Raw genomic sequence first — 19,885 nt, forward strand, 5'->3', positions numbered from 1 at the left:
TATGCTAATAATAATTAAAGTACGTAAAATATATTTTAGTTCACTTGATTATTTTTTTCTTTTTTAGTGATCGATTATCTTTGGATGTGCGTGACTTAATGATCATTCTGAATATTCCAAATATATTTTGATAGTGAATAAGGAAATATTCCATGTCATACTACATCTACTTATGTATTCAAAATATATTTTGATAGTGAATAAGGAAATATTCCATGTCATACTACATCTACTTATGTATTCAAAATATATTTTGATAGTGAATAAGGAAATATTCCATGTCATAGTACATCTACTTATGTATTCAAAATATATATTTTGATAGTGAATAAGGAAATATTCCATGTCATACTACATCTACTTATGTATTCAAAATATATTTTGATAGTGAATAAGGAAATATTCCATGTCATACTACATCTACTTATGTATTCAAAATATATTTTGATAGTGAATAAGGAAATATTCCATGTCATAGTACATCTACTTATGTATTCCAAATAAATTTTGGTAGTAGGTTTTTTAAAGTATATTTGTGATGGTGTATTTTAAAGAATAATTGAATGTATGTCATTTTCTATCGTTATATGTGACGAAAACATATAACGTTAAGTTTAGGGGATTATCTTTATTTGGAAAAAACCTTAACATATTAATAAATTGTAAACTAAAATTTTAACAATATGCTTTGTTGCAAATACGTTATCGATGGTAAATGCTCGATATCCTTTCACGATATTATGGTTTATTGCAATAATTTTTATTTACATACAAGGGGCAAAAGATTTATAGTCCATATTTTTAGTACTTGCAATTTACCGCTACTTAAGAAATTGTAACATAATGCGTTAGCCGAATCACACTCGTCTCTCCGCGATATATATAGAACACATACTTCAAATTGTGCGTTCATATGCGAACACATACTTCAGTCACTCCATGGGATTGGCTGAGGGTTAGCGAAAACTTGTCAAATTTTTCTTATAGTTAACAGAGATGAAACAGGGTAAATAAATTTCTAAACAAACTCAGTAAACTCATATATGTTGAAAAAATGCGAATGAATCATGTAGAAAAAGATATTTTGACAAATATTTAATCTAAAAACTTTTGTATATTCACAGTTTTAAGCTTTTGCATGGCCAATCATGGAACTTGGTTGAAGGTCGTTGAAATCTAGCACTTAGTACGCTGACATATTTCTCTTTTGTTTCCGAAGGGATGTAAAATAGACTATTTAATATGATATCTGTCGTTTTATCTGTCAATAATTTAATGAGCTAAAGATTTTTAAAATTTTCAATTTAACCTCAGCAAAGCCTGTTATGCGGCACTTGATGTTTTTTACACCTTGTTATTACAATGATTCAATGATTCCTGAATATCTATATTCCTGAATTTATGCATGTCTGAAATAACGATGTAGTAAACTAAATAAGTTCATTTGTGGGCTATTTTATTTTAATTTAGACATAATTTATTAAAGATCAAGACAAAAATAATTGTTTGTATTATTGAAAAAAAAAACATTACCTTACATTATTAATTGAATCAAAGACGACGTCTAATACTCACTAGGATCCTAGTTCAAACCTCTTGAATGGAAAAACAGACAGATTGTGACCTTTGTTATTGTGCACAAAATTTGTTTCCGGAGATCGTTGTTAGTTGCCGTTTGTACTGGGCGATTTAGGTGTGTTATCCACGATTTCAACACATACAATAATATTGAAACCATGCAGAAATGTATCCATACACAATTAATTTGAGGAATAAATACAGATTTGTAGAAGTGAGATCAGAACACTTCTTGGGTAAAAAAATATATATAATATTAACTTTTTCAATAAGAGTTTTAACAAACTAGTATATCGCTAAAAAGTATGGTTTTTCACGAATTTTGACTCGAGAAAGAACTGACTTTATAGACTTGAAATTTTGAATGAACTTCATTTCTATGTAAGAAAAATCGAGTTTAATGATGGTAACTGTCACTGTAAGGTACTTCGTTGAGCGTTAGTGAGTTTTTTATTAGTGTTTGGGTGATGCCAACGAGAAAATCCCATGACATGTATTATCAAATACTACTATATGACCCTTTTCGCATGTATCATGGTAAATGCAGTGCTTAACTATCTGCAAGATGTCTCGACAAAGATTAACGTTTTTTAAATGTACTCTTATCTTAAAATCTATCTAGTTCGTAAATGCAATCTATACACTAAAACACATATATTTTTTTAAAAGTTGTTTTCACAAAAATTTTCAAATGATTTAAATATGATAAACTAAAAAAAAAAACATTCTATGTCGTTTGTCCCGTGAACAATTTCTTACAAAATTGCAGTATTCAATCAATTCTTTATTGTTCCAGTGATTAGACTCAATTACTTAACAAAAACAATAAACCTTAAGTCTACTATGGCGGAGAGTTGTATCAGGAATTACTTTTAAATTTCTTTTATAACGACGAAGTCTTTTGCTTGATTAGTAATGGTGCTATAATTTAAATCGTAGCTTTTATCACATTGTACACGCGTTTTGAGTAGGCTATTATATCGTAAAACAATATTGTCATGGTCATCGTATACTTACTTAGTTGAAAATTTAAGAAAGCAAATCTTTTCTACGAACCTACACAAACCAAACTGCAATCTATACACCACAAAGACTTGACAAATTTATAATTGTTAAATGGGTTAGTTTAATACGTGAACATTAGTTTGACGTTTGATGTTTATTACTGACCATAAATATTTTCATCTTGTAAGTGAAGTTAATGTTTAAGAATGTGCACAATGTATTAAAGGACTATGGTACGTTTAATTAAAGCAACATGCATACGATTGTGATAATTGGCTACTAATGTTTTGCATTATCAGGATGCCACCTTTCAATGAAATTCGTTTGATACATTAATCAAGTAATTAAATGATTGGACTTTGCGTTTACTATCTGTTGTTCCTTTCTGTGCCAACTAATTATTGTTTATGCATCGACAATAATATGTAATTAGATAATGCAAATGGTCTTGACAGTACACTTAATCACTTGTTACATTGCCAAAACAGAATACTTGTATATATGACGTTATTACAAATGATGTATGTTTACTATCAAGCACGTTCACTCAAAAAGGTGTTAAAATCCAGTAAAAAGACCATTTAAAATATTCCACCTATGAAAATGTTGTCCAAGATCTATGGAACACGTCCTAAAACCTAGACATTACTTTCATTCACTTATAATCTTGAATCCAAAATATAAAATATTACTTCTAAAATCTTTAAATCCTGAGAGCAAATCTATTAAGTATTTTTCATTGCAGCCACCAGATAAGCAGCGGGTTCTTGGACAGTATGTCAATAATTAAGGATAGTAGTCTATTTTAAACGTCACATCCGCCACTTGGAGCACCTTATTATTGCCAATCACCATATAATGTGCCACAGTACAACCAGCATCGATCAGGCCGTTACTGTCTTGACATATATTCTAAATCTAATTCAAATTTTGTTACTGAGCCGTATGACCAACTCAGAATTATGTGAATAGTAGTACTAATACATGACACGTATCAAGACACTTAACTTGTAAATGCCATTTTCCTGTTTTATTCTTATTTCGTCTATAGGCAGACCGAACGTAGATTATTTAATTTAATCCAACTCCAGGATTCCAGATAATATAGAAATCTGTCAAAATGGAGAAATATTGATTCTTCTTATAAATACAGGAATTATCAGTCGAGTTAAAAAGTGTTCAGTCCAGCATTTCTCCTAAGAATTTAAAAATAGTTGTTCTTGAACTCTACGAGTAAGGGAATTTTGAGCTCACAGAAGTCGCTACTGTTCCCAATTGGAACAGAGAAGTGCTAAAGGAGGGGTATGAATGAAACTTTGCATCCTGTTATGAATAAATGATAAACGAGGGACGGGTAGTCCACCATATTTGATTATGCCTGGAATGCAATAGTGTGAGGAGGGATGGTAAATGGCACAGGCCGTTGGCCTTACCTGTCGGGGCTGGGTCTGATTGTTATGGTTTGTATATGATTTTATTGGTTCATCATCGCCAGCCTAACTGTTCTCATTGTTCTACATAACGCGTCACAATACAACAAGAATGCCGCCGACCTTTCTTGTCTAGTCAGTTTTCCACATTCACTCGTGCATGTAACGTTTTGTTTGTGCTCTTGGTGCTTTGCAGAGACATCGCTTGGGTTCTTTCTCAGCAGTTTGGACTTCAATTAGTTGGTGTACCAGACAGGTATCGCTTGATTTTTTTAGTAACAGTTCATTGCAGGACCAAAAACATATTTATAAAGTTTTTGTGCATGTTTATTTATTGGGAATTTTGACACCTGAAGAACAGGGTACATTTCCATACTCAAAACATAGTTTATCTTTTATCTTATCTTTATCTAATATAATTTAACATTACTGTATACGTTTAAAATTAAGAATGTTATCAAATTTAAAAGAAAGGCCGATTTTTACGAAACCGTGGTTGCATTTGTTTCATGAGCTGGTTTTGCTAAAGCATAGCCGATAGCATTAACAAGCCGATACTCCAACATGTCACTGTACTAAGCTTGCAATTTGGTTTTATTGCAGGCAATTTGCAACAAATCTCAAACTCTCTCAATTTCACTTAATTATTTATTTTAGTTGGCACGATCATATTAAGTACAAACAAAGTAACTATTATCAAAAATAATATTTTTTGCATGAAGAGAATGAAAAAATTTTTCTAAAAAATGTTTATTTCTAGTTATTCTTTTTATGTTAAAAGATCTTATTTTTTAATACTCATATTTTTAGAAACAAATGGAGTAGTAATATTTCTTGCTTTAAACAATGGTTTAACGTGTTCAACTATATATTTATATATGGAAACATATGCGAATTCGTCTCAGTGTAACCTGACACAGAGGTTGTGGTAATTAAAAGTTTAGCCAACTCCATCAACACGATGCGACGGTCTAAACTCACAGTCAGTGTTTGCTGAAGGTCTGCTGATTGTGTGCTGACCTTTGCCCGCAGTTCAGTTCAGAGTCTGTTAACTTCAGGTTCAGCAGACAGACTGGTCTGACCTGTGAACACGTAGTTAATTGAAATATCTGAACCGTGACTATTGTAATCAACTGCAAAATTATGAAGTTGATTTGGGGTCAATAATTTCAGTAACGTAGCGTTTGATCTCATACCAACAGAGATTGTGGTAATTAAAAGTTTAGCCAACTCCATCAACACGATGCGACGGTCTAAACTCACAGTCAGTGTTTGCTGAAGGTCTGCTGATTGAGTTACTTTACTTGCAGTTCAGTTCAGACTCTGTTTGTAATTTCAGGTTCAGCAAATACAATGGTCTGACCTGTGAACACCTTAAGCGAAACGTATTGTCTGAATCATGATATATAATATTCAAATATGTTATTTAAATTAACGTGTTTTTTCATATGACTTATGGAATATAAATCAATAATAGTTACATATTTATAAGACATTTAAGAAAAACTGTCATTTATATTCTATTTATAGTATTAAGTAGAAAATAAATCGTTCATTGTTTCATTTCCAGTTATTGTTATCAAATTTTCTAACTTACTAAACTTTATTACTTTTACAACACAGAAATAAAGTAAAAATATGTTTATTAAACAAGACTAGTACATTAAACAAGTCAGTTTATTCGTAGATTTAATAAATAAACAAACATAATGCTAAAAATGTCTGCATTCAATCTAAAACGTCGCAAAATATTGTTGTTGAATAAAATTCGAAGTTATTAAAAACATTTTCTTTTCGCTGGGTACTTGTTACCGTAAATATCTTTAAAATTAAAATTTCAAACTTCAAAAGCCATTAAACTATAATCTATGTATTATACTTTATGCCAAAACATAATATGAATAAATCTCCACTACTAAACAAAAAGTACGTTAGTCTTCAATCTGCAGGCATATTTATGATAGTGATAAAAAATATGAAACCTCATAAAATAAAATGGTTCTTTGCAAGGAATAATACAGGTAAATACAGTAAACTTTCTGCCTCTCTCTGTTTCAAACTATACAGCAATTTATTCCATGATAGTATACTATGAATACTAATCAATATTTTATTTTAAATTCAAACCCTATTAAATGAGTCTAATTTTCTTCACAAAATATAATATTTTTAATACAAATTTAATTTAGATGTTTAACTTCAAAAACGAAAGCTCCAGTCTTTTATATATGAACGTTATATGCAAATGTTTAACTTTAAATTTATGAACATTATTCGTATTTCACAATTAATTACCCAAACATTTAAGATGCCAATTTTATTTACCCACTTTAGCTCATAATTCGAAAGTTTTTTTTAGACTTTACGTAGCGTAGTACAAATAAAAATGAAACACGAGCACTGCCGACTTATTTTGCAAGAACCTTTCCTTTCCCATCTAATGTCAATCGCCTTGTTTAATCTTTTGGGTGTTTCATGATAAATACATTCCGAGAACAAACTTAGACCTGCATTGTAACCGTATCATTGACTGTTTCTAATTCTACAGATGTAGCTTTGATAAAATGTAATTACAATTCCAAAAATAACCAAGCACTTATGTCAACAGCTCAGCTAGAATTATAAATTTGATCATCTTTGTAAACTTTATTGATTAATTTAAATTATTTAGATCAATTATACTTTTAATTAGTACAACGTTGCAATTATTATAATATTAAAATAAATTAAATATTTTCTATAAAAGTGTCCTCATAAAAGTATAAAATTCAACGAGTTTCTCTTTTGAATATCTTCGTGAATGAAAAATATAATTAATAGCTTTCCACAATGCATGAACATGTCCAATAACGAAAAAGTATTCAAACCATTAGTTCGTTGATAAGAAAGCCAAAGATTCACCTAGCGCTGCAGCTGCGTTTCGTACAGCACTTCAACAACACAGAATTAGCGACGGGTGGATTAACACTTTGATGTACCCGCGTGTACGCGCAGCGTAACCCACTAATTAAATTCATCAGCCAAGCTCGTACGCTGGATGCGCACATACAGGGTCCGAGACAACTACCTTGTGAGAGAAGGAAGGACTGGTTAACCCTCGAGATCAGTTTCAACTACTTTACCTGAAATTAGTACCATGGATTGGCGAAAGCTTTATTTCAACAGCTTATCAGAGAAAATATAGTAAGGAAGTTTGAGCAACATTACACTTAATAGTCTAGGAGCCAATCTCCAGTTCGCGGTATATAAGCTCATAACCTGTTTTACCTGGGAATCGATAGAAAAACTCTCCCTATGGAAAGATTGTCACAGTATGTATGGCGAAGGTCGAAATGGGAAGGTATCAAAGGGATAAATATATCAAGCAAGAGTTTCTTTCTAAAATCATAAATTTTCTCTAAGATTGATACAACATAATATAAAGCCAACCGTCAAACATGAGAATAATATCGCGTCATAGCGAGCGGGGAGAGGAACGACATTGCCAAAAGCTTTTGGCTTTCCTTTGAGCCCATCCTTCGGTATTCTCGTGACCCAAGAGAGAAGAACTGGATTATTTACTGATTTATTCTGTTTTCACTTGGTTATACTCATATAAAAGGTCTTCTGATTGTTCAGTTCTATTAAATATATCACTGAATGGCAGCGCACAGTTGATGTTAATGTTTTCTGGATGGCTAGTAAAGCCTCGGCCACGCGCTCAGCTCCCTTGGCTCATCTGTACAGACCGACTATTTGGTGAAGACTGGTAACTTTCTGTGGTAATCGAGTTGCCAGTGATGTAACTGTTATATATGTGTCCGATTACAAGTGTGTTAAGCTATAACAAACTATATCTAACAATATTTTTGTTTGATACTTTAGATGTTTCCATACCCTTCAATTTCGACCTTTTCCAAAATTAGAGTGGTTGACGATCAATTACGTCCTGAGAATAAATCTTTCTATCTAGTCATTCCAAGAAAACCCAGATTTTGTGGGTTTATATTATAATAAATAAAAGGCTTTTTATAATACTAGAATAACTAAGATTTTTTAACAATATAATCCTGACACAAAATTGTATTTGAACTAATTTCTTCCTGTAGTTTATTATATTTTCAACAGAACTTAATTATAAGAATTTATAAAAAGATTATGAAACTATTTAACACGTTTAGAAATTATACTAGTAATCAATTAACATTTAATTTTCTACACCGAACTAGAACTCTCGTAGTAGAGTATAATCATATCAAGTTATCATAACATAGAGCTGGAAAGTGTAACGGTACACGATGACGTGTTCTCGTAATGGGAACGTTTGGCAAACGCAATTACAACTCTGCCACTTACCTGTAGGATGAGCACTTACCTAACTATATAACACAATTAATCAACAGGTAACCTACTGTACACTACACAGTGGGCTCAGATGATATATTTCCAAAAGGAAGGTTCCGCAAAGTATGTTAAGAGGCTTACGTTTATCAAGTATTGTAACAGACTTTGCCGAACCTTTAGTTTTGGAAATGCGTAAGCTAATCAGCAAAAAACAATTACATTAATAGAGATTTAGAAAAAATCTCTACTAATGTAATTGTGAATATCTTGGCTTAAGTATTTTGCCAAAAACTATTTAAGTATTATTCAATGCCATAGTTTAGTAAACACCACAGTCTTTATTACGGCTTATTTCAAATAATGAAAAAATTTTCCACATAATTCCATAAACTGACTAGGATCCTTTGTGAATGAATTGCGTAATATACGCACAATATGCATGTCGTGTTAAGCTCTAATTCGCCTTCCTCTTAGTGCATTGTCTGGGATTTGACGCGGTTGACTCCTGTAATTTAGGCCCATGTTCGTCCTGAAGAGATCAAAAAAATGTCGGCGACGATGAAGCTCAAAATGAACTCGTTACACCGTTTCGAAATCAGACACACTTAGACCAAAAGATATAGTGTAATATATGTAACAGATATTCTCATTGTTTCATCAGGTACACAATTGGGTGCATTACGATGTGATAGACACGATCTCTAAGTAACGTGGAGCAACCGAGTTTTACACATAAATTAGGAAGGTTTGGTTCCATGTGAATGTTGAGTTAAACTCCAATTAACTGAACATTCACATTTAAGCAATACTTCCCACCATCGTTATTATACTACAGCTACAGCAGTAGCTGTGGATACCACTTTGAGGCCTACCCAACACTAGACTGGGAAGAACAAAAAATTGGAGATATGTGTTTTTAATATATTTTTATAATTGACTGAACGTTTATGACGGTACCACATGACGGCAGGAAAAACTGTATTTCTATCTTTCTGTCTATCTATCCCTCCACACGATATATAAAGATGGAGCTGACCAATATATTTAAAATGTTGCGAGATACTTAAATTCTATAAAGGCAACGTTGAGTAAGAATATGGTTTATATATCACTTTATTGGATTTAACGGAACGTTAGGAAATATTTGTACGTCATCTTATAGGTAACAATGATGGAAAACAAAAATAGCAGAATGAATAAACTGAGTAAATGAAAAATGTAGTACATTCACAGGACATTTTAATATGTTCACGTACAGCCAAACTAGCACAGTGAAATTAATTATAGACTTTACATTTTGCATGCAACTTCAGTGAAGCCTGACCACTTAGTTGGCGTACCCTGTGTAAGACATATGTAATTATTAGTAAAATAAAATTCATAGAATAGATGTACAGATAGTTGCTGGAAAGGAAGTCTCGTATTGCAATTCGAGACAAACATCCTCCGGATGTAAGTAGATACGCACATCCGCCCAGACGCCGATGGTGAACAAACAGGAAATGCTTATTTGTAAAAACCGTGCGACAATGTAAAGGGACAGCCATGCTGATATGGAAAAATTGTTACTCACCAATTATGATGGAGAGATTTGGCAGAGGCGTGGTCAATGAGCTGGCGGGAGAACAACATCAATACTGAAGAACAAGGAGGAGAGGTAGAAGTGGAGGCCGGGAATTCGAAAAGTGAAGTTCGGGAGTGTTTGTGTTCGTGTGCGGAAAAATATCTCTAGGCGTAATAAGTGTGATGTGAAATAAAATGTAAGTAATTTTAAGAACTTAGTATATTTTAGGGTTCATTAATCATTTTCAATTCCATATATATTTAAATGTTCAATTTTTCGAAAATGTAAATTCATGTAAATGTTTAGCTATTTTGAAGAAAGGTTCTCATGTTAGTCCATTAACTCATTATTATTGCAACACTACAAAATTACTAGTAAATGTTATAATGAATTAAATTCAAAATAAATTGTAATGAATAATTTAATATTAAATATGTCTTCAAAGTATTAAGACATTAAGTTTGGTGCTTAATATGTCGATTGACGCAATCAATTAATCAATTTAATGAAATGTTGTCACAAATAAATGTGTTGGTTCATTTGAGGGTATTTGTACTGCCAATCTAACCTATTATTAAATCCTCTCACAGCAACCCTTGCTCAAAATATGTCACAACCTTAATCTTAAACTAAACCGAACTTAAAAACCTTACACCTGCTTTATTTTAAAATATGCAGTTCTTGATCATTTACATATCCCGTGGATCATTGTAATATTTTCGATTATAAAGATTTTAAAAAAAAAATCTAGCATCAATTATGATGTTTAAAAAATTACCAAGTCCCATTCATTAAGCTTGGATATTATATTACATAAACTAAACTTATACTTTATCGGAACTCATGTAGGTTTTCAAGTTGACATAACGTCATATAAATTCTAACACAATTCATATCTGGTCGCTGCAGAAAGTCGACTTCATACGAAAAAATGGAGACTTGGGAGACGTTGAGAAAATCACACTAGAAGGAGCTCATAAGAATTCGATATAAAATCACGTTTTCGCTATTTAGATGAAGGCTGGCCAGTTTTGCCGCGTGGTAAATACATAATTCTTACAAGTATTTTAAGAACTATGTTGTTTTTAAGAATTCCTCAACATATAAGTAACAAGACCAACTCTTCTATGGTTTCTAATCTGAAATGCTCCTTCACGCGCTAAATCTAAAACAACCAGCGACAGTTTTGTTTACCTTTTAAACGTCTTAATCATGTACAGTGATATAATATTTACCACAAACATTTCAACGAAATTTCCTACTGAAAAAGGTACGTCATATATGATTTTTGTATATGGCATAAAAACTACTCCTGAGAAGTGATGGTAACTGGAATATATTTCTCTGGTCCATTTCAAAATAATAGGTCATTAAGTTTAAGAGTATTATTTTGGAGCCTATAAGTTGGATAATAAAACTATCTTTATGAGTAAATACGTCAATTTCTTCATCACTTTGTATAATATGTGACCGAGTAGCTCCCATCGTATCATTTTTAGTCCAGTTTACAAAAATACGCTGTTCTTAGTAGTCCTAGTAAAATCGCTTGTGATGAAATATGGTGAAGTTCTACGTAAATTTTGAAACGAAAGGCCCATGTTAAAGGTAAATATTATATCCATGTTCATGATTAAGTCGTTTAGAGCTACACAAAGTTTTCACTGGTTATTTTAGCTTTAGCGCTTGAATGAGCACTTTAAGTTCGAATCAATTATTTATCACATACAATAGAAAAATCGTTCTTGTTACCACGATAAACAAAGATTGTCACATTAGGATAAATCTACATAATCGGTCTGAGAAGAATATATTAGTCAAAAAGCGTTTATACCGGCCCTTGTAATTTACTTACAGTGTAACTTATTTTTTGTGCTTTATTAACGTCTTTGTAGCAAACATTATGAAAATATATGCATATATGTTGCTATGAAACGTCTGCTTCGAACAAAAAGCTACTTCTTACGATGTAAGGTATTTCCGGTGCTGTAGTTTCCCACAATCAATTATTTATCATGTAGGTTATGAGAAATATGTGCGCCAAATTAATACTTACAAGAAATTGGGATTTTTATGAGCGAGTGAAGGCGTTTCCTTTTGTATTACAGATTGTATTGTATATATACAAACATATTATACATATATTTATTTCATATATATGTCTGGACAAAGCTAACAATTACGAGCTACAACATGGTATGAAAGCAGAAGAGAATATAACACACAAACACCGAGCGGATATGAACAGATGTTCGGTAAAACGGGTCGTGTTCCGGACTGTGGTCAAAGCAAAGCGGTGACTGTCAGTGGCGTGTCACACACAGACCTGGAAAAGCGTGAAATTACATGTTGAATACACTATTAGATATATTATCTGTTTACTCAACTGTTGCAAAACACGCGAATATATACTATTGTTATGTATATTTAGATTTTTTAACTGTAATGTGCATCTGTACATACGTTACTTCATTAAAAACGAGAACTTATAGGTTAGGGTAGTTTCAGGGTGTATGTATTTTTACAGCCTATACAATGCATAAACGGTTATTATTCAATTTTAAGGGTTGTAATTGATCTCACAAACACGATACATAATGCAGTGAAACAATAAATTTTAATTAACAATAACTACACATTATTCAAATAGTCGATAAAGTAAAGTAAAGTAAAGATTTCTTATTTTTACCAGGCAAAGTTAGGGCTAAGAAGCCCTCTCTAACACTTGACCTGGGGACCAACGGCTCCCCAACCACCACCAATGGCCGGGAAGGCGGGGCTGCTTGCAAGGACAGGATCGCTCAACGGTCACCCATCCAAGCAACAGCCACGCTCGACGTTGCTTGATCCGGTTATCTTGCGATAACCGTTGTACCCGCTACACAGCGCCGTTGTTATATCTAGCAGAAGAGGGACTAAGTCGTAGAGTAGTTAATCAACACTGAGGTGGAAAGAATTAAACAGCAAATTTCGAAGTGACGTCTTCGTCTAGCTTAGTAGTAGACTGTGGCTTCCACCTGACTCCACACACACACACACACACACACACACACACACACACACACACACACACACACACACACACACACACACACACACACACACACACACACACACACACACACACACACACACACACACACACACACACACACACACACACACACACACACACACACACACACACACACACACACACACACACACACACACACACACACACACACACACACACACACACACACACACACACACACACACACACACACACACACACACACACACACACACACACACACACACACACACACACACACACACACACACACACACACACACACACACACACACACACACACACACACACACACACACACACACACACACACACACACACACACACAACACACACACACACACACAACACACACACACACACACACACACACACACACACACACACACACACACACACACACACACACACACACACACACACACACACACACACACACACACACACACACACACACACACACACACACACACACACACACACACACTTTGGGTGCTGATCCTGCCTGACCTGCATGTAGGGTTGGTACCTGGTGGTCGCTTACGATCTATAAAAGAGCGAAAATTAAATTGTTATTGACACAGTTCACACGCCCGTAATTCAAGTCACTAATGAAAAGAGTAGGGCCGAGACCTATACTTCTCTATGTCAAAGCCCAAGACAACGATCTGTTTGCTTGAAATTAGTATCGAGGGAGTGACGTCATTTTAAAGCGCAATCAAACGCCTAAGCCTAAGAAGGGGGTTGTCCGATATGTAGCTGTCGCTGACTTCACCGAGCAAACAGCAATCTGTGTAACTAGTCATACATAAATCCATAGCATGAAGGAGATAATTATTGAAACAAGGTAGTAGTTCACTAAACCACATGTCTCGTAACAAGTGTAGCTCTTGATGCATGTTAACCTTTTTCTTTAGTTAGTCCTTGAGATGAGCTGCAGACAGTTTCAGACGTGCAACGGCCAAAAGAGAAATTTTGCATTGCTCAGGCAAATAATCTCGATCTACTCAATAACATCTTCTTTCTTTATAATGGATCACACACGTATATACCATTGAATGATCTTAATGTTTATGGCGGTTTTTAGATACATAAAACTACTATTGTATATACATATTTGTTACAAATTGAAAGCTCTTACATCCTAAATACGTTTGTACATACTCGAACATACTACAACAGGGCTCTGTCCTACGGGAATCCAAAGTGTCAGTGGTAATCTTAATAGAGTATTTTTGTTTACTTTGATACCACTGCTTACTAAAACATAAATATATTGCTAGCCCATTATTCACAATTTACTAAACAGGTTAATGTAAACCGACTAATTATAACATTGCATTACTATTAATTTAAGATGCTGTTCATAAAGGGTATTAATGTAACCTATTTAATCAACCTGTGCACCTGTAATATTGTTATAAGATTTTCAAAATTAACCACGATTGGTACACTCAAAATTTAGTTACGTACTTTCTCAAACATATCAAGGAATATATAATACAATTAAATAAGTATTTTAGTAAAACATATTCGAAATAAATAGGGTTTAGTTATCGGCTTATACATTTGAAATAAAAACTAATATTCCTTCCAAAAATATATCTAAAAATAATTGAGTGAAAAGGCAACATTTATTAACTTTGTAATTTAGCAAAGTAAACCGCTGGTGTTTATCTATACTTTTATTAATTCTAACTTAATCATTTTTTCTGTTGGAACAAAATAATAAAACGAATTTGAAGTGAAATTTAAAGGTCAGAGAGCTGAGCTGGAAATTTTGAGTTAAACTTGATTTAAGTTTCCTTCTCAACGCCTCCCATTCCACTCAACTGGTCTCGATTTACTCCACACTTGGCGACTTTGATGTTGCCCGTCCATGAACATGTCTGCTGTTAAGGAATATATCCTGGTAATTTCAAATTTAAGCAATCAGTTAAATTCCAAACATATGAGGTTTTAAAATTAATATTAACATTATTTTACAAATAATTATAGAGACAAATTCTTAAACTGTGTATGGTTAGTAATATTGGTTAGTAAACATTTATAGTACAAAACAAATCTTCCACTGTCCTCAATGAAAGTTATGAAAATGATAACTTCTGAACTGATGAAAGAACGTTATTCTTTATTGGAAAATATGTAGAACAGTGGTGATAATAAAAAACCACAATTATAAAATACTATTAACTTTTTACGATATACGGTGAGTCAGATAAGGTGTCCTAAACGTATATTAGGCAACAGTTAGGGCTGTAACAAAGAAACAAAATGCAATCCCCCTAAATTCAGAGGATCCATTTGAAATAATTTCATCAAATTTAAGGTAAAATATATATTAAACAGGTTGTCCCGGGATCGAGTCTCAAAATATTCTAATGTAAACCATGTAAACCAAAAAGCATTTTACTATTCAAAAATGGTGGACCAAATCATAATAAAATCGGTGTTTTCATAACACCCTGAATTTTCGAAAATTTCAAACGGAAAATATAAAGGTATTTAATAAAACTTTGCCACCCAAAAAAAGTATTTAGAAAAAAGACCGAAATATAACACAACCATAGTAATAGAAGATTGTATAACAGTTGCAGTATTATATAACATATATTTCTCCATGTATATCTGTTGTTTAATATTCTTTGTTATGACTTTTAATGATTTTTTGTTATTATTAAAAATGCATACAGCATAATACTGTAACTGTTATATATTCTTCTATTGTTATGGTTATGTTATAATTTTTGTTATTTATGAAATTATGCACTTACTTGGTCGTAACATTGCCATTACACTTATTGTTAACATTGTTATATTATTATGATATATAAGATAACGTATTTATACGTTTCTTTATTTTTGTTCATACTTCTATATGTTTATTATTTTATTACCTTTTGATTACTTACCTTTCTACATTTATTTTTACGCATGCCATTCTGTGTTCTTTGCTCTATCTTAATATGTGATAGACAAAATTATAATAGTTAATGTATACGATGTTTCACATGCTAGTAGTTAAATTTATATTCATTGTGAAAATGGTGTTCAAATATAAATAAATAAATCCAAAATACATGAAATATGCCTCCAGCGTAATGTTGAACAAGCATAATCTGTTATACCGCAATCTGATCTAAAATAAAACAGTAAATGAAACAAAAACATGACACGGCCTTTTTAGTGTTAACCCTAAACAAGTTTTAGGAAGTTAAAAACCTGTTATTTATAAAAGGAAGAAAACATTTTATTTTATTTAAGAGCTTAATTTTTTTAAATGGTTAATGAATCATGCATTTAGGTACAGACGCATAAGTAAACTGATTTATGCGGTTAGGTACAGACGAGGAAATAATTATATACGAATATTTAAGATTTTCATTTGTTCTAAAATAATATATGAATCATATACTACATTAGGTAAAATGGATACGATAATATCTCTGAGAGAAAATGTAGGCAAGAGAGAGGTCGAGGACAACATAAATCATCTGAATCCTCAAGCACTACTGTGAAACCATTACTTAGCTGTATATCTTGCAGAATAGTTACTTACAAACTCCACTGTCATTATTATTCTTCAAAGTGTCTGGTCTTTGAGTAATAAAACACTGCATTGAGAACAGTGCACACACAAATTTAATACTGAAGAAGCAAATTTTATTAAAAGTAGAAAACATTTTTAATCTGATGAAAATTAAATACACATATTATTTTAACTGGAATGGTCAGTAACTTTTATAGACATACAGACGTAATATAAAATTAAGGAAGCCCAAGAAGTGCACGTCATTTTTAGCTTAAAAGCACTCTATAGTGTCCAGTCTATTTTTTATAGCTTTGTTACATTATGTTATTAACTGTGGCCTCAGTAAATAGAATCAGTTTTCGAAAGATCCAACATAAAAAGGCTTAATAAGAAAATTTCCCATGAATGTGAAATTTCCGTAAGCATCCATGAAATTAGGTACTGTCATTTTCAGACTATCACGTTTTTAAGGTTCCTATTCGCATTGCTGCAAAAAGTCTGGAAGCTTGTGTCCTGGATTACAGAACGAAGGCTTGTACCCTCAAAAAAGGTCACCATCTCAACATTGTAGCGGATAACGTGATTTTAAGAGAATAGCATGAAGAACTACCGTCTTCTGAATCTTGCTGTTCCCGATTGAAGAGTAGTCAGATACCGCAGTATCGTATCTTGCCAATGTTATTATATCTATAATCCAATCATCATAACCAAATATCGGATAACTGGTGGTTTTAAGCTTCAAACAAAGACATCGTTAAATCTCACTTATATAGTCATTCTAATTAGTAGACCTCCTAAGTCATTTTTTGTGATTTAGGTATTTAAGCCAACATATCAAGAAATATACTCTTTCTAAAAATGCATATATTCTATATGAGAAGAAATTTATCAAAATACTAAAGTAAATAAAGACAACCCTCTAAATCCATTTTATTTTATGAATTGACATCCGTGCTCTAGCATTGTTTTTGACCAAGAAACTGTGATGCTGTGCGTTATTATAAACTTTTTGTAGCTAGCTGTGTTCATTCACTAATCACATGGAGCGATTTTCAAAAACTTAAATTTCAAAAGAAGAAGATTTGCTGTAAAAAACAGTTCTTTTGGCTATTATTGTTTTTACAAATAACGTAGATGTGGTAGGATGGGTTGATTAAATGTGGTTGATATAAGCTCCAATTCACCTTCTTTTAGTGCAGCGTCTGCAATCTGACACTGTCTCAAACTATACGTTTGGAACCCTCACATATATTACACAATATTTTTATATTTTTTCTAGTTGTTTTTCTAGTTCTAGTTCTAGATTTTTCTTTATACCGATGTCAAAACGGTATAAATAGCTCATTTTGAGCTTCTTCGTTGCCAGCATTTTTTTTTGGATTTTTTAAACAAATATGACTCCAAATTCCAGGAGTCAAGTATAAGGCGGCGTCAGTTTCCAGACGCTGCACTATAAGGAAGGCGAATTTTAGCAAAACTCAACATTCACATTTATCAGTCCTTGCTAACATCTCTAAAGTCATGTGTGGAAAACCCGGTTGCCTTGCCGTGCTTAGAGATCGTGTCAGAAACAACGTAGTGCACTCTATTGGGCACCTGATGAGACAGTGAAACTATTTCTTCACCTTAGATTACACTATGTTTTTATATATTTTGTAGTCTAGATGTCTCTGATGTCGAAACTATGCAAAGAGTTTGTTCGATTCGAGCTTCTTCATCGCCGACTATTTTTTGGATCTCTTTAGACTATCATGGCTCAAGAATTCCAGGAGTGAAGTCTAAAACAGAGTCAAATTCGAGACAGTACACTAAAAGGAAAGTTAACTGGAGCTAAACTCAACGTACAGTGTGTTTGATATTGCTTTCACTTTTGACAAGGAGTTATGAGGTATGTTAATATTCAAAATATAGGTTGTGCTTGGGGACTGGGGACTAAGGGTTTTTAATCGGTGCCAATTTGCATTGTTATGTTTTATTCCATGATCAAATAATTATGTCACAAATTAATCAATATAAAATATCTGATTATTACTAAAGATTGTTACAAATCATTGAGTGTGAAGTTTTGAAATTTCCAGACTCCAAAAGGCATCACAACTCTGTTTGCATTGGATGGATTTTATCATTAAAGGCACTTTTCAACGATTATTTTTTATTACAGAAAGTCAAGAACACGAGGTCTCAACATACACTTCATCATCAATTGTTAAAACAGTTGCAGACTGTCATGGTCAGTTGAAATGGATCCTTACGTACTAGGTAGTGAGGTTTAATGTCGATTCTTTCTCATCCCTAGGCCTTGCTGGACATGATGATGTTTTAATTAACAATGCTGCTATAGTGTATATTGACTCAGATATAATAAAGAAATATAGGTGGTTTATGTCATCATATCGAATATGAAGATGAGCAATTAAATTTCAATGATGAACCTAGAAAATCCCGAAGAACAAATGTTTGGAAACCCACAATAAAAAGAGGCATTTACGTTTAGTTAGGGATATTTATGGGATGCAGGAAATAGGACTATTTTCTCAGGTATAGATACTGAAGAGGCACAGTCAGATAGTTGCCATCCTATTTACCAATCCGATGTAAACAAGTAGATTGAAAAAATTAACAAGTCAGAAATTACAATACAATTAGAAAAAAATGTTTTGAACAAACGACAGGCATGACGATGGTAAGTGGCAAGGCAACATAACAAAAATTTCGATATGCGATGATGCAAATTTTTAATTCTCAAAAGAGAAAACCAACACTATACGAGCAAGACATCGAGAAGATTGTAGCAAAAGTAAAAGAATATTTTGAAGTATATATTTAAAAATTGTATTTAAAACTGTATGTAAAATGCTTTTTTTAACATTTTAGATATTTGTTCCTGGACAACAATGAATTGGCAAAAGGAACTTATTGAAACTCAGACTGAGCCAGAAGATTTAAAATATTTTCGGCGGGGATGAAGAGAATGTGAATGTTTCAGGGCCAAAGAAAACACAAGGCTCTATAATTATTAATGTTGAAGATTTCTTCTTAACGCTGCCAAAGTTTGAATCCCACTAAGTAAGCAGAAATTTTACATCGAGCCTTGCTAAACATTCAAAAGGGAATAATACTTCTGTAAATGATTACTTATGCCTAGGAATTATTCTAATCCAGTCTCAATCTGTATATTTCCAAACAAATTAACAACCATAATTTGTCTATTTCTCCTAAAATTATTTATTTGAGGTGTGAACCTTTAAAATGTAATAAACATATTTCCAGGGCAATCTCAGTAATAATCCTAAATCGTAGTTGATCTCCATTGCTTGAAATTGATGTTAGCGCTAACCTTCCGTTTCACTTTACCTGGAAACTTAAAATGTCGATTAGTT

Source organism: Homalodisca vitripennis, chromosome 1 (genome assembly GCF_021130785.1).
Source record: "Homalodisca vitripennis isolate AUS2020 chromosome 1, UT_GWSS_2.1, whole genome shotgun sequence".
In the NCBI taxonomy this organism is placed as follows: Eukaryota; Metazoa; Arthropoda; class Insecta; order Hemiptera; family Cicadellidae; genus Homalodisca; species Homalodisca vitripennis.